The sequence below is a fragment of the Struthio camelus genome, chromosome 8 (genome assembly GCF_040807025.1).
Source record: "Struthio camelus isolate bStrCam1 chromosome 8, bStrCam1.hap1, whole genome shotgun sequence".
Lineage (NCBI taxonomy): Eukaryota > Metazoa > Chordata > Aves > Struthioniformes > Struthionidae > Struthio > Struthio camelus.
In genome coordinates this window covers 22,425,970-22,451,039 of record NC_090949.1, presented here as the reverse complement: position 1 = coordinate 22,451,039, position 25,070 = coordinate 22,425,970, and the positions used below count along the sequence as shown (strand labels likewise).

Here is a 25,070-nt window from a genome sequence, read left to right as displayed (position 1 = left end):
AATCATGCAGCTGTGGATAAGACAGTTCGATACCTACTATGTCCATTCAGCTTCTGTTTAATCCTGGAGGTGCTTTAGCACCACTGGCTCCAGGTCAGTTTTCCCAAGATCATCTAAAATTGAAAATTTAGGAATCAATAGAGTATTTTAGTCTTGAGAAGGCTCAACAGCTTTGCAGTTAGCAGAACATCATGATGGGAATCCAGAAACTAAGCTGCTTAATATAAAATACAGACGCAAAAATCTAACTAAATACAGAGGGACCAGAACTCAAGCCTCCATCCCTCCTGGCAAGCATCCTGATCACTAAACTACAGATATATGTTTCTCGGCTCACCTACTTTCTTCATAATGGTGCAGCTGTAACAGGAGGAGAGGAATGAGTGCCACTACCGACTAGCTGATTTAATAGGCATACTCCCAAGAGGTAGAAATACCTACTTAAATGTGCTCCACTAGAAAAAATGGAGTACTAGAAAGTCGGTGAAGAAGCTCAGAATTGAGCACAAGCCTGCATACTAAGTTTTAGACTATTATACAGAAGAGTTCTTCCCCTTTTATGTGTATTTTAAACATTTAAGCATTTCAAGTGTTGCTATCCTTAAAAGTTGTAAGGGGAGGAGGGATGATGGAATAGGCACCTACCTGAGGAGGGAAAAATGACTCTCTGAGGCCCTCACTCAGCGTTCCTTAGTCTCCTATGAGCTAACTCATGACGGCAACTTTGAATTCCATTCTGAGGTTTTTAACTCCTCCATGCACTATGCTGGGAGTCTTGCCACCGAACTTCCACCTCTGAACTGACAGATCTAATAGATGGAAACGAGACATTACGACACAGGTCTCTAAAGGAATTTAGCCTTTGGCAGTCCATGCCTCAGCACTCATTGTAAATGGAGTAACATTACTTCCTGCCTAAATATGGAGAAGCCTATATGTGACTGTGCTTATACATGAGTAAACTAAAAGATGGTGGTGAGGTTTACTGCAAATTCATATACACTTACATAAGATTATGATTTGAATTTCAAGTAGTAAAATCAACTGAAAGGATTGACTGTAGATCTCAACAGCACTGCAGAGCAACAGGTATCAAATTCAAACTCAAAGTCTTCGTCCTGCAAGCTGTCCCAAACTATTGATCAGCCAAATGCAAACTATTGATTAGCCAAATGAATACTAGAGCATGACCACGTCCGGAACTGGCTGGGCTTTGAAATTTCTGTTAGCATTTTCCATTTTTTTCCCCCTATATCTGCTTTATTTCAAATGTTTTCTGAATTTCCATTGTGTTAACAATGTTATTCCTTTTAGTGAATGTCAACTATTTGGTGAATGTTATCAAACATCAACCATTTGGTAAATAACGTTAATTGTGTGCCCAAGGTAAACAAAGAGATCAGATTATTTACATGAGTCTTAAATTATCACCTATAACAGGGAGGAGTAGCCTATGCTACAGCCATGGGGAAAACAGATAAACGATCAACAGAAAGTTAGGATCATAACCTAACCTACAGTAGCCTGAAAATTCTCTAGTATACTGATATAAGTATAAATAAGTAACGACACATTATAGATAAGTTCTGCACTGCAGTCCTGGATCAGAAAATCCAGGACATTAGCAGAACTTTCAAAAGTAGCTATTTTGTCACATTTTTGGTAAGAGTCAGACAACAACTGTAGTGAAGAATGATACTTTTGTTTAATCTGCTTATTAGTGGTTAAGCCAAGCTCTCTGTATTGGCCGAGACAATATAGATAGATATTCGGGTGTCATTCAATGTAATTTTGAAGTTTACACACTTTTTTACCCTGGCAAGCAAAAATATTTCACCCAGGATATTATGCATGCGCAGGGCTGCCAAAAATATGTTTAAATGTTACAGATCTACGGTGCCATCTGGCAAAGCAGCTTTTCAGATACAGTCTAGGGACATAAGAGAGAGACACTGCTGGATATCTCATAAGGTACCTAAGGGAGTTCTATCTCCAAGGTATCCAAGATTTCATCTAAAATATTGCAGACCACTGTCAAAAGTAGCCACCGTTATCTTTTCCAAGAGAAAAAAAGAAACAAAGCAGGAAGGAGAAACACCATAAGCTCTCAAGAGTATATTGTATTCATATATGTGCTACAGATTTTATAAATATATACACACAAATATATGGATCTGCCTATGAAGTGCCCCTTGCAAGGTTGACAGGGGTTGTCACCATTCCCACTGATTTCAGTGAAACTGATATTAGAATTTAACTGTATTATGCAAAAGAGGAGAAACAAATAGCAGCTATACCTTAAAGGAAAAGGGGGGAAAAAAGTAAGATGAAGAACTAAAATCTTTCTGCTCAATATACTTCTCATCCATCCTCATGATGCTCTGGGTACTTTAAACTATTCTACCTGCTTTACAACAGGTACTAGATACCATAAAATCTACCAGCTTCACAACTTTGTATTTGGGTCATTCAGTAGTTTGATCTCTTTCCACTTTCCTTTTTTTAAACAGCATTCATAACCTCTGCAAATATATTTTTCTAATAAACAGGAGGTAATGTGTATTCCAAACTGAGAAACTTTAGTTTAGGTATTATGCAAAGGAAAACTAGCAACTTGCTGATAAAACCAAATGTTGCATAACAGCAGAAATTAAGAATACGATTGCTAGCAATGCATGAAGCTTTAACAAAATCATTAAATATCAGAACAGAGCAAAAAAAATCAACTCTAGTCAGCGATACGCTCAACAAATTTAATTTCTTTTTCTGCTTCTATAGACTCTTCCAGAAAACCATGTTTTCACAAATATATTCACATTTTCTCAATGAATTCTCTATTTTCATTATTTTTATTAAAAAAACTTAACACTCGGCAGGAAAAAGCCTGAATGACCAAGAGGTAAGCCATGCCATGTCTCTTCTTAAACAGTATGAGTCTAATTTTTATAACTTTAAAAGGAGTTTTAAGAACCATTACTTTAAGTCTCTCAGGGAGAGATAAACCTGAGGGAGATCGAGCTGGTAAACAGGATCAGGGAGATTCTGATCATCCTAAACCTTGCAGTAGAGGAAGAGGCAAATTCTGTCCACAGTATCCCACAAAAATGAGACATACTAACCTAAAATTTACTGGCCGAGTAAAAATTTTAAAAAGTAATCTTAGAACAAATTGGTAAAAAGTACATGCATAGAGTAACAATTTGAACAGTATAGACAGGCCCTTCCTAGATCATAATCCCCAGAAAAACATGATTTGGGATGGGGGGGAGGAGGCACTAAGAGCCCAGTGCTCCTGCTGCATTTAGAATGATCTAATTTGTTAAAATAAATAAATAACCGTTCACTCTGCATGTATTCTAATTTTCTGTCACCAACACAAACTAATAGAGTAGGTGGGCTTGGTATAAATGCAGAGGAAGGCAGTTATCCTCCCGTCTGGCTTGCTTACCTGGGTCTGTGCCAGAGCTCTGAAGAACCTGTCATCGAACAGGAAAAGCGATGTTTATCCTGTGTCACACATCTATAAATAGGCATGTATGTATATGTATGGGCATGTCTCCATGTATCTCATTTCTAGTGCAAATAAACAAGTACATTTAAAATTCACTCCTGAGCATTTCCAACAATTAATTTTTGGCAATCTGCAAACAACACAGGAGCAGTGGCACGTACAGCCTCTATTCTATTCACAGGACAATAAACTGTATCCATCGCATTCACTCGTTTCCCATTTTTCTGTTTCAGGTACACCTGACTGCTAGTCACTCCCCACCCACTTTACTGCAGACCTGCGACCTTGACTGACATAAAGAAAAAAAATATACATCCTCGCCACATCTATGTTAGAAGATACCTCTTTACATATGGGTGTCAATGCAAGAATACACTTCTCTGCATGAAGCACCAATCAAACAAACCTATAAAGCAAATAAAATAATTCAGTGCCCCTTCTTTTGCCCTTGCCAGAGACATAGGACAAGCAGCAAGCCAGTGCCAATCCATAGCCCCGCTCTTCCAGGTGATGAGCTGAAAAATTCAGCTTCAGTGACCACCTGGGCCTCTGAACTTGGTGACTCATCCTCCTGCCTACAGCTCTCCCATTAGGACAATCTTGCCTGTGGCTTTTCCTAAGGGGTCGGAAAAAAATTTAGCATGATTATACTGGGGCAAACTCAATTTCTGAACCTTCCTCACATGAGTGAAGAAGCTCTTTGGTCATTTTTGGCAGCATCCTTCTCATCCTGTCAGCAAGCAACACCCTCTGTCAGGCCTCATAAAGAAACAGTAATCTAGGATAAATACCTCTTCTTGCCTTTCAGGATTAATAGGAAATGAAGCCAAAGTATTCTGCTGACAAGGATGAAAAGGCAATATTTAAATTAGAGCAAAACCTAGTATACACTGTATGTAATTTGATTAAACAGAAATCTAAGTGATCAGTGTTAACAAGGGTCCACTTTGATAAACAGAGAAACGTTAAACAAACTCTTCCCAATTAAAAATGCAGCCAGACTGCCTGCTGCTGCGCTCAGCGAAACGAGGGTGGCCTTCGCCGGAGCGGCGGCTGGCAGCCGTCCAGCACATCGCGAGGATGAGCTCTCCATACCAGGTACTTATCAGGGCGTCCAGCCGCACGGTCGGTCCCACCAAGCGCTGCTCCAGCGCGTCCTCGCTGCACCCAGGCGCACGATAGCTGGTGGCTACTCACTGCGTCTAAATTACAAATCCGCTTGCACGAAACGGAGCCTGCCCAGTGCCAGGGAACAGACAAAGCCTATGCAAAGAGGCAGCCCTCAGAAGGGATAAAGCAGCTCCTAGAGGAGAAACAGTGATTAAATACAGTCCAACAAATGATGCCAATAAACAAGTTTTCAATTACCAAAGGACATCCAGACAGCCAAAAAGTGCCTGCTAAAAGCTGTAATCAAACCACTCTATGCTACCCACTTCAAAAAGTACAGAAACATATAATATATTTTGGCTGGAAAAGAACACAGAGAACAGACTATTTAAGAAAATTGCAACCTGCTACAAAAACAAGCTTGAGTGCCTTCTATTTAAGAGAGTGGGGCTGCATTTTAGATTCCATTTCTTATTTCAGGTGAATTATATCTCTGAATCACACAACAGTTATCTGCCTGCATCTTCTTTTCTTTGACACCATTACATCCTCCTGTCCTTGACCCCCTATAAGACTGACAAGCTCTGGGGGCTGGTAATGGGATTAAATTTTCCATGGATATTTGCTCATATTTATAAATGAATTTACTTAAACCACATTAGTGTCATTTGTCTGCTTGCTCACTGAAAAAAAAATTCTTTTGGGTTTTGCTGGCATGAATGTTTACTAAAGTAAACTTCAAAGATCTAGGCAGAGGTAAAAGTATCAGAAAGAGGCTTTTCAAATGTACTGAAGTATGAAGCAAATTTATAGTTGCACAAGTCTCACTTGGCCAACCAAGGAACAGAAATAAAATTTGGGGGTTTTCTGACCAATCATGATTAACCGACACATCATAAGGACTAAACACCGAGAGCAGAAAACTGTCGGTAACCGATCAAAACAGTTTCATGTATTAACAAATAGTATTCAAATATTTTTGAAGACTGGATAGGTGCAAGGATGTAATATGATTATAGCTTATCATGCACAGAGAAGAAGTCTGTATTTTATTAGAATAGAGTTTGTGCCAAATTGTTCATTGAACTGAAATTCCCGAACATAGCGTTTCACCAGTAGATCATTTGGGTATACTCTAGTGTCTAGTGAAAGAATGAACAAGAAGCTCATGTCACAAGATGGTTGATCAATGGCTTATCCGATATAGCCAAGACACTGACAGCACTTTTTTGCATTATAATGACATCTTTTCTGATTTATGCTCCCAGTAAAGATTACAGATCGCATAAGCATTAACTATCAGAAGGTAATGCTGCAGTCTAGGGCCTCAGTTGGCACTGATGCTGCCCAGATTTTTTAATGTTCAATATCTCCTTTTTCCTTTCCATCTTATCTTCAGGCCTGCTTTAACTCTAATCAGTAAGAGGTTCCTAAAGCACAAGTCTTGGTAACAATAACATCTCGCAGCAGTGCTGCCTATTAAATGCAATGCGTTCTGGGCTCTGGGGATAAAGCAAGGTCATTTCATAAATGGATTCACAGCTCTGAACATTTAGCTTTTGCTACCTTCTTTAAATTTCAGAAAATTAAGCATTAGAGCTTTTTGAGTCAAGCCCTGCAGCAGCTGGGCTAGTGTTGATATTCACACGATGAGTTAACACAAATACCACCTCCCTACAAACAACTCTCTAAAGACGAATTTAGGCATGGCCAAGCAGTCAGATCAACATCAACTTGCCCCTTCCTTTTCATTAAGGATAGGAGGCCAATGCATGAAGAGACTTTTTAATGGAGATAAGTATATTTTTAATGCTTCTGTGAGGGATGCGTATAATTCAGACATAACTTAATCATAACATTGACAGAAAAAGTCCTGTCAGGCTCTAGATTGAAGTTCTGTTTCCCTTATTGTGGGTTGCCTTTAAAGTCTATATAATTGTTTTACAGATTAAAAAAAAATGCAATACTGTAAGCATCAGAGGCAAGTTTTTTAGGGCTTCTTAAAAATAAATATTTTGCACAAAAGGTTGTATAATCAGCAGGTTTTCATCACACACCTGTAGTCATAGACAAATTTAAAAACAGCTTGCTGGAATGAGTGCCATCCAAACTTATCTGAACTTCTAAGTGATATTTCTTGTCTTCTGTTTCCTTTTCCTAGCAATATCGAATTAGGGCATTTCATTAATCATTCACTGTTTGCCTCAGTCCTTCTCTTCACTGTAATATTAATGAGTTTTGTTGCACTCCATGAAACCAGAAATAAATGGCTTGAGAAAAATGATGTCTTTCAACATTAGGCATTACAAACTTACACTCGATAATAATATTTAGATCCTGTTTAAGCCCTTTTACCCATTCTTCATAAAACATTCTCTTGCTTTCTCCATATAACTCTCTCACTGTCTTTGAAGTCTTCATAACTGGCCCTAACAGAGAAAATCCCAATGCTGTTATTCCCAGCTGCCACCAAATATAGTCAAACAGATGTGCTAGTCTGCTTCTCCAACAGGACTTTAGGATAGGAACTCAAAATCTGTAAGGTAGTTACTTGTTTGTAGGTAAACAGACATTTTCTCACATATGTTGTGCTACGCTAAACTTCCTGAAGCAGTACAAACTTTGACATAGTCCATCTAATTTTTTTTACCTGACTTAGGTCTCCCTACTAAGTTGTCCCATAACATGGGGCCCAACTCTGAGAAACTCTGGAAAGATCAAATCTGAATATGAGTTTCAAAATAGAACATAGGGGACTCTGAACAACTAATTTTTTAAATTAAAGTACTGTGCAATTTCTAAATTATTTTCTTTTTAATTCCACTTTCATGCAACAGCAGACTGTAAATTTCACATTAGTTCTTTGCTTTCTTAATAATGTGTCACATTGGGAGAAAAAAAGTGCATGCCAGCTCAACAAATCAAAGTCAATGTGATTTAATCACTCTCACTTTAGCCAAGGCCATTAGCATGGCACAATCAAATAATTCCTAAAAGCTAGAAGAGGAGTCCGTGAGGCAGCGCTGCCATTCCTGCTGCTGCCGAGCAGCATCTAGGGATCAGCTGCTGGGAAGTAAACATACCAGTGGCCTCTGCCCCCCACCTGCTCTCCCCACAACAGCAGCAGCAGCAGCAGTGCCTTTCCTCAACTTGACAGAATAGGCCCTTTTTTCTCATCCTCCTACCCTGCCTGCCTGTGTCCTGCCCAAGGCAAGTGTCTGTTTTGAGCATTTTCTGCCCTGAGTAGTCATGGGGAATGAACCAGCCTCTTGCTGTAGAAGAGCTCCTCTCCCAGACTACATTAAAGGAGGCCAGGGCATCACGTGGAACATGCATAGCCTTGAGGAAATGAGACAGGCCTGGTTTTCAGCCTGGTGTTTTGCCAGCATTAGAGTTACTTCAAGCATCAAAATCTGGTTTGAGTGTGTTTTGTTCTAAGTGATGCTTATAAGAATCTCTCCAGTCCAAAAATTGGGCTGAATTCTTCCAGACCAAGCTTTTAAAGGACTTCCTATATGAAGGCGAGATACATAATATTACAAATGATCTTATACATCTTCACTGAACTTTTTCAGGTCATTTGTGAGGTAAGCTTTGAGGAAAAACTTTACGTAGTTCTTAAAGTATTGAAACTGATCTGCACTTCACTCCTCATTTAGACCTTAGGTCATTAGCAACAGACTTTACCATCATTGCAGGTGTAATATGGCCTTGACATAACCTGCTGTAATTCCTGCAGTCAGTGAACTGTATTTAGGAGGAATTACAGCAGGTAATTCCTGCTACAGGAATTAGTCTGCCTCCTCTGTCGGAGTGTCAGAGTCAAGCCAACCTACAATGGCTTAACTAACCAGTTAAATCAAATGGCATATGTTCTGCTTTGAACTACCCATGGATGACTAAGTCAGTCATGTATTTAGACATGGTTAAACTCAAAGCACATACTGATGATAATATATCTGGCACCAGGGTAAGCACTGATTTTCCTTAGATCTTTCTAAGGATTCTGAAAATTCCTCACAGACACAAGTAATGGTAGTCTTAGATTTTTCCACCCGTTTGGAAAACAGTATTTTCCTACAGCACCTTGTACAGCAGACCATTCAAAAGGATATACACCCATGCTAATGAACATTAATACACTGAGTAAAACAATTCCAAGTGTACAGCCTGATACATTGTTACAACTTGCTAGTGTCGAACAACTGCAAGACCCTATAAAGATTTCTTCAGCAGTCGCTCTCTGCAATCAGATTTTTATCCATGTATCCTGATGCAAGATGACAGTCAGATTGGGTGCAGCAGTAACCCAACTATTGCCAGGCTAAAGCAGCTATATTCTCCTTGCAGAGAGGAGAGGAGAGAGAACCATGTAACTTGGTGAGCCAGATCTTTGCACCTTACAGTCCCGCTCTGCGTACGCGCCATGGATGGGACGTGAACGTGTGCCTTAAGGATCTTCTTCTGGGCCACCTCCTAAGGGAAAATGGCACCAGACGTTCAGACAGTGTTGCTTTGGTCTCAGAACTCCAATGACGGGGAAATCAACTCCCTGCATCTCAGCCGATCCAGGATTATTGAAAGGAAACCAAACACCAGCAAACAACACTGTATGGAAAAATTGTCTGTTCAAAAAGCCCAGGGGAAGAGCTCCAGCAAAGCTCTAAAGCAAACCTGTGCTAACAGTGCCACAGCATCAGGGTGGTATCGGCCTTCCCCTGCTTCAGTTACCAGTTTTTGGATGGCTGGAAGAAAAAGGCTTTTCTGTCCGCTGCTTTCTTCCCAAAAGTACTGGGTTCCTTGTACTCAACCAAGTTTGCCATCTTACATAGGTGTGGCAGGGAACAGTTACTTTTCTCCGTATTGACCAGTGAGAAGTTTAAATCCCAGATTTATTCATACATTGTGATATGGGTCTGTTTTTTTTTTTTCATATAAATAAGCACATTTGTAATAGACATGTAAGGTTACAGGTGAAAACTGGATGGCAAACTCAAGGCTTAGATATTTTAGCTGTACAACATTTGTACTTAATGTACTAAAGCCTTGGAAATTTGAGTTGCATGTTCTGTAACAAGCCAATAATTCTATCTTCAGAATTTCAGATTTAAATATATTTTTGTTTATAGACAAGACAGATTTAAAATATGATCTCGGAACTTTGTAAGCACATTAGAGGATGAACTATGTTCAAACTGTGGCCATAAATTTATAATTCTGGAGGGAAATGTATTGGGACTGGATCACTTTAAAAATCCGTCTCTTTTAAAAGTGCTAAAATGGAATCTGTATCCCTTTGAAAATCTGGCCCAGCTATGCGTGCTGGTTACTTGAACAACTAGAATGTTATTGAAATTTTCTTCTTGCATGCTTCACTGCATGATCCATGCATAGAATTAGTGTTCATCAGCATGGGCTATATGTTGTGTGATGGGATTCCTGCTTGTTATCCAGCTGTGAGAAGTGCACAAGCTGTAAAATAAGTCAGGAAGGGAGTGAAAGAGAGTGAAACCAATGCAAATGAGCACAGTGACAAAGGAACAAAAGCGCAGCACTATTTCTAATATGAAACGGGAGAAGGCATGGGTATTTCAAAGTTAGTATCTAACAATCATTTTCACACCAAATCACACAGCCTCTTCATGCAAATGGTACCTTCTCAGTTCCTATTCTAATCTGAGGTTATTAGAATTTTACCTATCCCTAATTTAAGGTAATACATGTAATTACTTTCATTCTCATGGTCATTTGAAGATAATAGATTTTATATGTTTATAGTTATTTAAGTGCTTACTTATTTAACTTAATGAAGGTTTGGAAATTCCCAGAGAATTTCCACTGTTTGCTAAGAAATGACAAGCACCAGAACTATTAAATAAACATACCCATAAAATGCAAACTTACTATTGCCAACTGTGCTTATACAGAATCAGTCAGAATACTAGAATTAAACAGCTTTCTAACTTACTCAATACGCTAACTTTCTGTACTATTTTCTTTTGGGACAATGTACGTAAGTGCTACTGACACTCACACACTGTGCAGTCTACTTGACAGTAGTCTTTCACTCCAAACCTTAAACATATTAAGAATTATGAAATAGAAAAAGTTTCGCTGCAGGCAAACAATCAACAAAGATACCTTCTGAAAGATCAAGACATTACCTCCTTTTACAAGGAGCAGCTGTTGTGATCGTGATCTTTATTTACAGAGAACAAATTCTTTAAATCATTTCTATTTTAGAAGAAAACATCGGTATATAAAATACTGTAAATGTTTTGTATATTTAAGCTGTTCCAAAGACTGTCAATGAATTTGTGTTACCAGTATTTTAAATCAGCAGTGCTTCTCTTCTTGTAAACCTTTAGTTTTAGTTTTAGTTTTAAACTTACAACAAAGAATGAAACTCATTATAAATGTTCTACATTCGCAAATGCCATGCAGAATGTTTATAGCTAAAAAATGTTTCCAGAACTACATTTCTTCCAAGATAAAAACCTTTGCTGTCTCTTAAATACTTAAAAAAATAAAAGTCTCTTTATGACACTGCTTGAAAATATGGCTGCACAATAATACTACTGTGTGAGCTGTGAGATGTCTGCATTCAATGAATCAAATGGAACCAAATGAGTGTTGATCAGCTCACCTTGCTGCACAGACAGAAATATTACGATTTTAACACAATGCTTTAATGTTCATCAATTCACCTCTTTCAGAATTGTTCTTTGAACGTTTTCTTTGAACTGAGTTGAATATTTTTCAGCTTTAAAGGCTTAGTTATCACATATTTCTGCCCATTTATCAATTTATAAATTGATATCTTAAAAAATGATAGTGTAGAAATTGATAACCTACTGTTCATCAACTCTTGAATGGCATTTCTTTGCCCATATATAAGCTGCTTTAGAAATCTATGAGTTTGGCAGCAATACAGCTTTGTCTAGAAACAGTGCCCCCACCAGGTATAATCTCTTTTGAAAGCTTAAAAAAATCCCAAACCCAAAACCATGTGTAAGACATTGCAACTGAAGAAATCACTGTTGATTGCTTAACTACATAATGTTTTATCTTCCATTGTATTATTTCTTTCAGTAGTAATAAAATATTCATAGCTAACAATTGTAATTATTTTGCTTTTCTTTAATTATGAGGCTCCCTTAAGGTGCAGTCATATACCCATGCGGCTAAACTACTGAGAGCCGTTTCCCTAAATAAGCACTGACAAATGATCTGCCATTCCTTGCATACATGTTTGAAATATTCTTGTTAATTACTCGGAAAGCAACACCTTAAGTACTCTTCTTTATTCTCTCTCCAGATAATTGTATTGAATAATGATAAGCATGGCCACCATAAATAAAAATCTACTTTCCCTTGACTCCCTTAAATATCTATATTTCTTTTGTGCAGAAAACTAGGGTGGCAGTAGGCTATGATATTTTTCTTGTTCCAAATCCAAGTCTTATTTTTAGATACGTTATTACTGCTGAGGAAACAGAGAAACTCTGCAAAGAGTGTTTGTATACCACAGTTACATATTTTTTCCATCTGGGGAAAAAAAAAAGATTTTCCTCAGCCTCCTTTTAACATATGGAGTTTGTCACATCAGTCATCGATGGAGAACATGTAGTGGCATCCATGTCATATGGGTGACAAGGCTGTTTTACATAGTATCAGTATTTTAGATTCATGCCTTCTCAAGCTACAACATGTAGATATTCCACTTAGCAATAGCATAGTTCTTCCAAAGAAGAGCTCTATTTTGTCAAGTATTTTCATCAGAGAGATATAAAAATGTTACAAACCATTCAAAAGTAATAATCTAGCTACTTCAGCTTGAAGTCTTTGTCTAGCTTGTATAATAAATTTGAGCTGGGTGCTTAATACATATGGGGATCATCACTAGGGAAACTATTCCCTTGGTACCTATACTCATTTAGAAAGCTTGTCTTGCTTTTGCGGCTAGCTCAGTGAGACAGTATTTCAGAGAAGATCAACAAAATTTCTAACAAAACCATATCCATTTATTTGTCTTTAAAAAGTAAGTGGAATCCGTGTTCTGTCTCAAACTCTAAAGGTATCATAATGGGTCTGTTATGTTCTGTCACTTTCCTACTAGAGATCCCCTACCACAACCATCTCTATGGCTCCTTTCCTAGGTAAAAACGATGCCAGCTAGGCAGCATCACTGTCCTCTTATCTGCAGGCTCCACAGCATTGCAAGCAATTATCATTTACTCCGGTAAGGCACTTGCTGCCAGTTACCGTATAGTCCAATGGCTTGTTGACCTCTCTGTGAAATAGCTAGATAACTAATTTAGGGCATAAATGACTGTCATAATTATAATTCAATCTAATTTCCTTGCAGAGATTCACACACAGATGCTTCGGTATCACTGAAACTATTTAGGACCACACACTGTACAGTGCCTTGTGCACTACGTCCTTAGGGGACTCGGGCAGGATATGAATGCAAAGCTGCCATGTTCTGTAGAGTACAATTTCTTAGAATGAAATTGTAATCCTCGAGCCTCGTCTCAGCTGGTGCCTCACCTTGGAAGCCCTTAGTTTATTTTGGTGCTTATGTCTTCAAAATTAAAGTTTCACAAGCACTTAATAGGCATGCGAGTGCTAACAGGCCTGGCAACCAGATCTGTCCTGTTGACTATCTCATGTCTAAAACCTGTCAGGACGATTTTCTACCTATCTCAACTTTCTGCCCTGTTCTAGCAAACGTTTTCAAGGTCAGACAGCCTTCAAAACATGACCACGGGTGGAATTAGCACTGTTCAGCGTTCCCCTCATGCCTTTTACCTGTTAGCTCAAAGATTAGCACATTAGCATGGGACAGCATGATTTAACATCCTCTTGCCTAATGGAATTTGAATCATTTGTCCAAAGGAGTACCCCTTTCTTAGTTGTCATTCTCTAGGGTCGAAGCTGCATCCTTTACATATAGATTTAAATATTTACTCAGCAAGAGAAAACTCCATAGTTTAATATTAGAATACTGGCAGTGAGGTGCCCTGCAGTCTATTGATGAAGATGGTCTTTGAAAAAGGCCTTTAATCTGCAAAATTTTGCTGCCTGGATGCAATGTGCTTCAATAAATGAGCCTTTTTTTTAACATAAGGACTCGAGATCTGTCATCTTTTTTAAATAAATACCTAGCAACAACAATCCTTACAACAAAAAGTTCCTACCCAGTTAGCAAATGCAACATATCCTTTAAGTTTGCCTCACAGAACTCCAAGTGGCAAAGGAAAACAGAAATCCTCTTTGTCACTTCCAAAAACACAGGCAAAAATTAAGAAGTCATTGTCATATGGGTCCCTGGTGAGCCTGATGACAACACTTGACAAAGCACATATGTCATTACTGTCCAGGATAAGGAATGTATTCCTGTCACTGGACTTACTGGCATTAATGCCCCTGTAGGAGTGTGTCTAGAAAAGCAAGTTGTCACTGCTGCCTCTGAGTGTCCCTCTCAAAGGAAATGTATCACTTTGCTTTTAGAACATGAGACAAATAAAATAAAGCAGGGAGCATGGCACAGAAAGAAAACAAGGAACCTTAAAACCTGCATAGAGTTTCATGTCCCTTCCATGGGACTTATACAAAAAGGAATCAAATGACACATTTGATAAAAGGCAAGACAAAGCAACCATAAAGAATCTGCCTATGACCATCCTGATAGGCATATTTTTGTCCAGTAGCCTGGGAATTTTGCAAGCACGCAGGCATATGTACGTACAGAACTGCAAATCTGACATAATGCCTTTTAGATAGTTTTCCCTGCTTGAAGAAAATGTATGTAAACTGTCTTCAAAGGTGATTTGTATCCCTGGGTACAACCATTTCACTTGGCTTCTAGCAGCAAGGAACTGTTTGTCAGATGTGATGCTCATAAGACCCTTAACTATAGTGATACTAGCAACTGCCTCCATTATACTTAACACATAAAACAAATTATAACAATATCCTTAAGATTAGCATATAAGTAATAGTGCTATATAAAAACTCATAAAAACAAAACGTATGGCTACAATAACCATATTAAAACAACCATAGTTCTGCTTTAACTAACCATATGAGCCACGTTTGGAGGATATTATAGTATTTACTAATTAAGCTTAAGGAAAAGTCTATTGCAGTCATTTGGAACTCAAAAGAAGGAATTGACTCCAGTTTCAATCTTTACTGTAGGTACTGGAAGGCCAGCTCATGACAAAAGTCAAGTACCGCCAGCTAAGGAACTCAGTAATCCTCTGATAGTTTAAAAAAAATAAAACATATCCTTTTTTATATAACCTTTTTGGCTTTTCCAAAAGGGTGCAATGATGTGTTGCACTTAACAGAAGAATACAATGGATACATATCATTAACTCAACAGTAAATCATATTCTTTCAGGGAACTAGACTTGTTGACCGCACTGGTGATTTAAAAAGTCAGACTTACACTGAGGTTAAGCAGGAATAGGAAAATGAATCTGGACAATATATCTTTTAAATAGTGATATCATTTAGGACCTTGGAAACTTAAGGTCTTAAGATCTGGAGAACGGGTTTGTCAGCATGACAGCTAGAGAAGATTGCACCTAAATCGTGAGAATATTTTTCTCTGTGTAGAAATTTGAAGGGAAGGCCCTTGCTTTGTTGCAGGACAGGTACTTCATGTTAATTTAGTACTTTAGCTTCTTGCTTGGAAGCTGAAGTACTTAAACGCAGCAAAACTGAAAACTAACAGAAAAACTCTGTTTCTGAGACTTGTGAAAGTCAGATGCAACAAGACAACCCTGGTAAGTGGGGACCAGTAAAAAGACCCCTTTCAACGTGCTCAGGGACAGGCTTACGTGTGCGTGGAGGAGAGGAGCTAGGCAGAAAACCCGCGGGAAGAGGCATGGCCAGTCAGCTGCTGTGCTCCACGTCTCCCTGGCGTCCCACGGCGCGGGAGCTGCTCCGACACACGGCGCACACACCGAGGAGGGCTGGCGCAGGGACAAGGGCGCTCGCCACCTTTCCGTCTTCCCTCCGCCCCTGCGCTCAGCACAGTGACCAACTAACAGACAATCAGGCAGAGCAGAGCTGATAAAAGAAACAACCAGTCATTTTTCATTTGCTTACAGACAGGCAACTTATGATGATACTCTGATGATTACTTTCTATTGAATGAATCACCTTCTGACCCAGTCTCCTCAGTCATTTTCATTGTACGCTAAATTCCGTTTGCCATGTCAGACCCTCAGTTTTATCAGAGCCACTAACACAATTTTCCAGTGCAGCAGCATTAGCTCAACTTCCTCATTTTGTCTCTGGTGCCTTGTAGTTCAATTTACAGGCGGAAATAAAGACTTGTTGAAACTTGCCTCCTTCCCCCAAGGGTAATCTTAATCCAAACCCAAGGGCAGAATCTGGGCCTAACCTCCAGTTTTTTTCTCCCAAGAGTTGATATATTAGTAGATGATCCATGCAAGCCCTATCACTGCCATTGAATAAAAAGCAATTTGCACTATCAAAGGAAGGTTTCCAGCATGGAGAGATTTACAAAGATGTCTGAAAAGGGAGCACATTGTTCTTCTTTCTTACAACAAAAAAGGAGAAGAATCACACACAAAAAAATCCCCAAAGCACCAAATGAACAGGAATTCACAAACCAGCACAATGCAAATAGAAATATGTTTCCATTACTTCATTTCTGAATTCTTTTGCACATCTATATTTAGCTTCATATAATCAATAAAATATATCAGATACTACAGAAAACTAGAAATGCTTCTATGTTTACTATAAAAAAGTATTATGTGAAAAGCAAAAGTTGTCAATTTTCAATAGAATAGGGGATTAATAAATTCTCTTTTTTTGTTCTTTCGGTGTGGAAGGTTTTAGAGCTGCTTAATACTAACAGTAGGCCTGACCTATATGGCATTACTCCAGTCAGAGTGTCTGCCTTAGCATTGCTGAAAACAACTTCACTGAGAATTAACCATTGCTGAGGTCTCAAACATATGTACAGGGCAGTTTTGAGTTCGGTTAGCAACTAGGAGCTCAGGACATGACTGTGTCATCAAAATAAAAATGAACATTGCACTCAGTGCACTGACTTGTCAGTTCATTTATAGAGATCATAAATAAGAATGGTCCAAGGATAGATCCCTGAGGTACTTCTGTAATGACATCCATTAAATCTGACACGATGCTGTTTAATAACACAAGCTGTATGTGCCCTCCTAAGTAGCTGGCACCCAGTTAATTACAGATGATTCCACACCTAATCCTCTCAATTTACCCTGTAAAGAAATATAATTTATGAAATAGACAATAAAAACAAATTGAAATGCACTCCATACACATCCCCTGGAAACAACTCTCACTTAATCTGCAATGTTTAAAGGTATCTGATTTTCTCATTCTGCATTAACCATAAAAATTCTAATATTATTCTGCTTGAGAGTCACTTATTGCTATGTGAAACAGAATATCGTGCACAGGCTTCATGGCGCTGAATCGCCAGCAAGGGGTACTCCATGGGAGCAAACCCAAACAAGAAGCCTGGTGCTCAAACCATGCTTCTTCCAGGCGCGCCGCACGCCTCCGGTAATCTGCAAGTCTCAGCAGGGTAGCCCGGGGACTCGCGCGCTCGCTCTGGATGCAGGCTGTGCTAGCACACATCTCCCCAAGGAACAGCGAGAAACGCTGAACAAACACACTGGTGCTAAGAGGACATCAATGCTTCTTTCGGAGATGAAGAAAAGGAGCTGACATGCTTCCCAGTGACAACCAAAAGTGAGAGAGAGGGAGAAAGGTGAGAAAGAGAAGGAGATTACAGACACTGCCTTGGCACTCTCTCTCCCACTTAACAATGAAGTGAGAGTATGATGTCTCCGTAGCAACCACCAGAAAGTATGGAAAAGCTGACAGAAATAATAATTATAATAAGACCAGAAGAGGTCACACAAATCATCAAATAGCTGCCTCCCCTCTCCCCCCAAAATCTCAGGCAATCATGTAATAATAGATGTTTAGTCTAGAAGAGATCCACGGAACAAATACTCCACATCCGCAGACCGCTAACTTCTTCCCCGCACCTTGTGACAAATTTAAGATTGGTAGTTTAGAAGTGAAAAAGGCTTAATCTATATGTGCTAAAGGAAAGGAGATGCAGAGAATAGGTATCCTATATTCCCATGATAGAAAGGCATCTACCTGGTGAATCTGCTGGGTGATTTCAGGAAGAGGACCTCACCTCCTGCAGTTCAGCAAGACAGGCACATTAAAAACCCCACATCTGTCCTGAGCAGCCTAATTGCCAGGAAAGTTCCTTCTTGATACCAAATCTAGGAACCAGTTTAAGCCTAAATATGTGAGCAAGATATATCAGTGAGGTTTCTGAACGCTAGCAGGAACACCAGGGCACCTCATCCATCTTCTACATGAATCTCTTTTCTGACAGCATGGGACGATACAGAAGATACACCTCATACTTGTTTCTTAAAGAGATATTGGTAAAAAGGAAAGAAGAAAAGGAGAATCACACATGACAGTTTTCAGTTGCAACACTTAATTGACTTCTGGAAAGTGGCCAGCCACCACCCTGGTGAATACGATACAAGAACTAGGAGAGAATGCTTCTCAGAGAAAGAACAATTTCCTTCTCTCGCTAGTGGGTGGGTGAGATTTTTCAGAGAGCAGAGCAGGAACACATTCACACACTTCCCTGACGGCCAGAGCACAGGAGATAAATCTCGCTCCAACTTGCTAGACAGAAATAAAGATACTCACTCTGAAACTGAATGATGATACACACCTTTAAAAATATGCTGAGTGTTGTCATTTCCCTCTGATATGCAAAGGAAACCTGGGGGAGACAAGAGGGCTTGTTATCTAATGCACTTACACTCATTATTTAGAGACTTTTAATTTTCAAATACAGTCACATGGTTAGATATTCCTTTCAGAACCACAGTGATGAAAAAGCAGACAATGCATAGTGTAAGTCTTCACTAAACTGACACTGACCTGACCCTCAGTTCAGAGTGAAAATTTATAACTAATCCCTCTTTGCTCTGTGAGACTGGGGCTAGGAAATAAAGACATACATCCTATCTACATTCCTATCCATCACACCTTATTAGAGAGGCTACTTTATGTTCCAGAGCTGCATGTTTCATGAGATCCTGAAGAATTTCACTGCTCCAATAAATAAACAGAAAAGTCAAGTGTATTTTTTATATATATATATTTAGGACAGATTTTGAATTGGCATCCTTATATTGCATGATGACTTGCACTGCATTTTGCTGCTGTTGCAACTGTTTCTTCAATAGTAAGTTACATCTAATTGGGCAATTTGCATACACTTTATGCCTGTCACATTGCTACCTGTGACACCTTCTCCAGGAGTGACTTGAAAGTGTAAGTTAGACTCGCATTGTAATGTCTGACTACAGGACACTCAGAAAAGGCAGCTCAGCTGAAACAATGAAGTCGGTATGCATAAGATACATTTTCCCATCCTTGTGTGAAATGCAGCTAAGCTTTATGGCTGCTTTACTCCAGAATGAGATAATCCACATGGCTGAATCGATTTCAGTTGATTTGCCTTAACCTTCCTAAGTCCTTCTACAGACATGGACTTAATTTGTGTTTCACCAACTCTGCCCTTCCTTCCTCTGAAGTTATCTGTCTCAGGCTCTTGTATGTCAGCTATCTGAAGCACCGTTCCTCTGCCTGCTTTCCTTCTGCTGATACGTTCTGCAGCTGTGGCAGATTGCATTGTTTCGTCTTTTCTGTCTGAGGGGTGGGGGTGAAATCCAACATGTAAGCTTCTTTTCAGCCTGCTTGGCAGCACGGCATATGTGCATCTGCCTCCCACACTGTTTTCTCCATCCCCTGTATTACTGTTTGTAGCAGATGTTTTCTCTGGCCTTTGCTTCTTCCTGTTGCAGATCCCCTTGCTTCCGCTGGGACACTTTTACCCTGTCATTTCTATGTCTCTGACAGCTCCTTCTACCAATATTAATGTCATTACTGTGCTAACTGTGCAGCATGTGCGTACAGGTATGTATGATACATGTCCTAGCTGCTATCATTACATGAAACGTTTATGACCCCCCGTGGGGTAGAGGCAAGGAAGCCAACAAGTGCAGCTTGGTCCCATTCCCGACATAGCTGAACACTGGGTTTGCATCACGGCTTCCACACAGAAACTCATCCTTTCCCGTGGTCTTCCTGTATGTCTTGGTCATTCCTACCACATTTTCGGAGTAAGGGCTTTTCTTTCTCTTTCCTCATTTTGTTCAGTATTAAGGACATACTTCCGATTCCACCGAGGTTAAGCAGGTGGCAAGTCCACTAATGAGGGCAAGAGCGGGATGCATAGCACGCGCAGGTAACGAGAGATGTTGTTGCCTTCTCTTTCCCCGACTCTAACACTGTAACAGAAAAGCGCATACTGGAAGTTCAATACGCAGCCTTGAGTTTTAAACTTCTGCTTGTCCTGCAGGGGATTTCCTGCCCTGTCGGGTGAATTCCACTTCATAATACTGAATTCCTGTAACAGAACAATTCCTTCCTGTGGGAATTTAAAGACTTCAAGACTGTTTATTATATTTTAACTGGTGATTTTCCCTACAGCTTCAATTGTATGGGTTTAATTTCATAGAAAATGTTTATTCCCTTCATACATTTTTCTTTCACAGTCTCCTCAGCTCACTTTTACGTCGCCCACAAAGATAAGAAAAGTTACCTTTAGTTTGTATTATCTAACCAATATGTAGGATGCACTTAAACCCCCCCACAGAGAGGTGTTATTTGCAAAAAGTATTACCTTTTCGTTTCTTCAAACACTGCGTGTAATCTCTCCGTTGCCCAAGTCTCTCCAGCGTGACATAGGTAAATTTCACAATAACAAAGTGAGCTCAAACACTGCCTTACTGAACATTATCTGCCCTGCAGGAGACTTTCCCTCACATCCGATTACTTTGGATCCCTAACAAAACAAGCACCACAGCTCTACACAAATAAATTTGTGTACTCTTGTTCCAGTTAAATAATATTTTGCTTATACCTAAAGTAAGAGATCTGGAAGTATTTTAATATTAAATTAGCATTTCCATGCGGCCTAAGCAAGAGAGCAGGGTTAGGAAGCCTGGGGGTCCTGAACCGCACACCGTTTACCAGTGGTTCAGATGGTCCCATCCAGACTGAGCATAAGCAGCAGCAACGCACAGAAGCTGCTGGGAAACAACCCCCCAGGCAGGGGCCCAGACAGGCCTGCCAGGGGCATTACTGCAGGCAGGGCTGCTCCTTTGCCTCAGCATCTACGCGGCACCAGGCCCAGAGGCAGCCCTGATGCAGCCACCACCCTCCCCTGCTCACACTTCTCTGCGGGGGCTGCACATGGCGCCACAGGAGCTTCCCCGCGCGTGGCCCGCAGCAGCCATGAGGGCAGGTATCCTGAGCCCAAAGCACCTTTGGAAGGGGTGGACAGCTGCAACGTGGCATTGGGGCAAGTGAAAAATCATTTGCCCTTGCAAACACTTCAGGGAGAGGAGGAGACCAGGCACAACAGCGCTAGCTCCAGGTGTGGATGAGGCAAGACAGGGACGGGATTAAACGGTTGAAGAAGATACACCCAAAGAAGATTATTTCTTCCTTCCACTTAGTAATTTGCAGTGAGTTAAAAACACCATTAATTGGAATCCACTTATTAGACCAGCCCTCAAGGCCTGAACCCACCTATGCTGGGGCAAAACTAGCCCCCAGAAGCAGATTCTTACTTTAAGACTTTTTGGATTACACTCTTACCTTTTTTAATTTAATGAGGGAAATATTTTGCCTGTATAAAGAAATGTTTGTTCCTGGAAAATATTTATGTAATGCAAAATGTTGTATTATAAATCCAATTGCAAGATGTAATCCAAAGTGCAGAAGGTCCACATTCTCTTCTCAGGCCCACATGGGTAAATATGAAGCAACTGAATTAAGTGAGTGAAGTTTCTTTGGTGTTGATATGCCAGAGAGAGGGATTTGGCCATAAGTGATCTGCATACCTCTAGAAAAATCTGTGATAAAATAAAGTATACCACAACATTAACTTTTTACTGATGCTGCACCATACGTTATACAGTCTTCTACCTAAAATATATTCCGTTGATAAAAGAATATCAAGTAATAAATATATAGGCTATCTGATGAAAAATATTTGAATCTATACTTAAACATCTTTACTCTTTGCTGAGGCCTTAACCAAAGCGAAAGATCTAAAAATTCATGTACTTCAAAGGAGACTGATTTTTGATAGTGATATTGTAGCCCGGGGCCATCTTTGAGGTATATAACTGAATATCCAGTTCTTTGATGATATCTGTGAAAATGCTATTTGGAGCCAAACATTTGCACAATGTACATGATGAAATGTAGTTTCTGTTGCTGAATTACATTATTTTACCCTGGCAGTTTGTTAAAAACAAAACAAAACCAAACAAAACCAACCCACACGTGTTAATAGACATGATAACCATAGTACAGCAACCTTAAGTTTAACATAAACTATTAAAATATATTTTTTCTTTTAATCTCAGAGGTTGTATAGAATTATATGGACCACCTTGTTGTTACACAACATGTTACAGTTTTAATGGGGAGATGTACTCAGTGATATAAGTTTTTCCATCTGTAACCTCTTTGATTCTAATGAATGCAATCATTTTAATTAAATACTACATGTAATAGCTTACTATAACACTTCAAATTGAAGAAATCATTTTCAGCATATGGTATAAGGTTTTGTATTTGGTCCAGATCAACTGAAAAAAAAAAGTGTTTTATTTAATATTTGAGGTTGTAAGGCATTTTTATTACCATGTAAAGTTTCAGAAATATTTCTGAACTATAGAAACCAGTTTCAAGTTAACAACTGAGGTTCTGGATCCACTTCAAGGCTAGAAAAAATAAAATAATAGTTAAAGTTTAGATCTCTCTGAAGGCTGTGAAAACCCTTTGATATTTTTACTTTGAAAATAGTTCACTTACAAATTTTAACTACAGCACAGATAACCATCTGGTGGCTGCTCAGTGGATCATGAGAAATGAAATCAGCCTCAGTCTATAACATTTAGCTAGTACTAAGGAGTCACAGTAGTTACTAGAAAAACCACAACACTTTTTATTAACTGTAGGAGTAGGCATCTTAATCTGAATGAGTTCAGGTTTCCGGAAGTACTTGGTTTCCATATCAGGCTTGCATACGAGCTTTCTACATTTATTAGCACAACTTAGATTATGCAAACAGAACTTCATCATATTTGCATATCCATGCCCACATATTTTTAAGTTGTTCCTTAGTAACTGTATCATGATGAAAACTGCAGACTTTTTCCTATTCACAGGCCAAATAAGAACACAACATGCCAGTTGGTATCTGCCTGCATGATACCGTATAAAGTACAGCAAAATAAATTTCCTTAGCAAATGAAACAACATGGGAAACAAAACTACTGGTAGATGTTTCACCACTGGTATTCATTGGCCTATTTAGTAGAGGATCTCCTTCTTCTTTCACTAGTGTTATGACATCTAGAAAAGGGATATGATAACTGGAGAAAGGGAAGAAAATCAAAAAAGATATTGTTCTCATTCTATACTATAATAGTTAAGATTAATTTTATTCATATTTTAATATATCTGGATGCATTGCCATTTACATTTTTTTACATCTTTTATGCCAATATAGCTTAAAGAAAAGAAAAAAGTCCCTTTACTGCCAAGTCATATAAAGTAGCCTACATTTTAAATGAGAATTGGGCCACTGCCCTCTAATTTTGTATTATCTTCCAAATCATGGCGTTAATTTATATTTATACATGATACAGAAAAAGTTACTATCTCTGATACAGAAAGAGTTGCAATATAGTCAGATTGGCATGGAAACACTTTATACCCATTTATTGTCCTCCTTTCTTGCACATATGTAAAAGCCTACACAAAGGACAAGAGAGCAGTGAAGCAGACCTTTGAAACCTATAACAAAAAAGAAATAAATACTAAATATATGTTGAAGAATAAGAAGCATTTGAGACCAGAGTGCAAAAATCAAAGGTTCCTGAACCAGAGAGGTTAAGATCAATATGATATCCTGCAATTTTGTATCCAATCTCAATTTAAATTCCAAGTGATGCAATGAATGTTGTATTTTTAAAGAACTTAATTGTGGAAAAGAAGGTTGGGAGCTTCAGAAGAAGCTTTGGTTCTCCTAACTTGCCTTGCCTGAGGGAAGACCCTATGTGCCTTCAACCGTCTTGTCTGGCACTATCTCCTCTTTTATCAGGAAGTCTCTTGGATCTTTATTTTCTTTCTCAATGTTGCTGTTAATTTTACTCCATTTATAATTTCCACAGAAAATTCTAAAAGGAAAAAAAAAGCAAAAGGATTTAAGGATTTTGCTGAAATATAAATATCAACCTGATGGATTGTGCTGAGAAGAGTATCATTTAAAAAGTTAATATCTAAACTGTTGTTTCAATGCCTTCAGTTATCAAAAAACAAACACTTTGTATCTCTGAACTCTGGTTGGACCGACAATTTGCAGCCTCTGTAACACTGTGCTGAACTCGTCACATTCCTGATTGTGTCCTTTACAAGCATAAAGACTGGAAGCAATTTCAGAATAAGAGAGTAAGCTAATTAAGTGAAATAACCAAACCATTCTCAACCTCCAACAGCTGCTCTCCTGGCTATTCTAAACTGCAGAGTTAAGGCTTGACTGACGGTTCCTTCGTTTCAGCTGATCTCCCCATGATCAGACCTCATGTGATGCCGGATGTAACGTGAGGAACGCACACATTACGGATACCCGACCGCAGCCCAGACAAGTGAGCTCTACTACCAGAATGAGTAGCTTTTTTGGAGACACATCCGCTGAGGCCAAAAAGGCTGCCCTGAAAACTCCTGCCAAGATCCACAAACGCTTTGGGATGTAGGTCCAGTCTGCTCAGAAAAGGCAGAGCTACCAGGCTGACAGTGCTCCTGAGACCCAAACAAGCATCTGTGCTAAATGCATGCTGCCTAGGTCACCCGTCTCCCTCTGCCTCGCTTCCCCACCCTCGAATCCCCACTCACAAGGATGCTGTGTAGACGCATTTGTTCACTGTTTTCACATCCTGCTGTACCACAGCTCGGGGGAGAAGGAGACAGGAGCTGTAACAACGTCTGACAGATGACATGGATAAGAAGTCAGCACTCCCATCGCAATCCGGCATCGGTTCTTTGGAAACTACATTCACTCTAAGTGAAATTGAGTTAAACAGTCACAAGCATTAGATTACTAAAGAAGTCAAAGGAGGCAGACTAAACTTACAGGAGTTTCTTTCTATACTGAAGACACACTGACGGAGCAGCATGACCAGAAAAGAGAGAGAAAGGGAGCTGGCAGTAACATTAACTTGTTTTC

General features: G+C 39.3%; 1 long non-coding RNA gene across 1 annotated transcript; it reads right to left on the bottom strand.

The window, feature by feature from the left end:
* Positions 1–2,741: 2,741 nt before the first annotated feature.
* On the bottom strand, positions 2,742–21,684 carry LOC104140216 (uncharacterized). The gene is made up of 4 exons (XR_693240.2): positions 20,448–21,684; positions 18,426–18,476; positions 15,475–15,706; positions 2,742–4,814 (listed from the first exon to the last, which is right to left on the bottom strand). It is a non-coding gene; the product is annotated as an uncharacterized lncRNA (long non-coding RNA).
* Between the last annotated feature and the right edge of the window lie 3,386 nt (positions 21,685–25,070).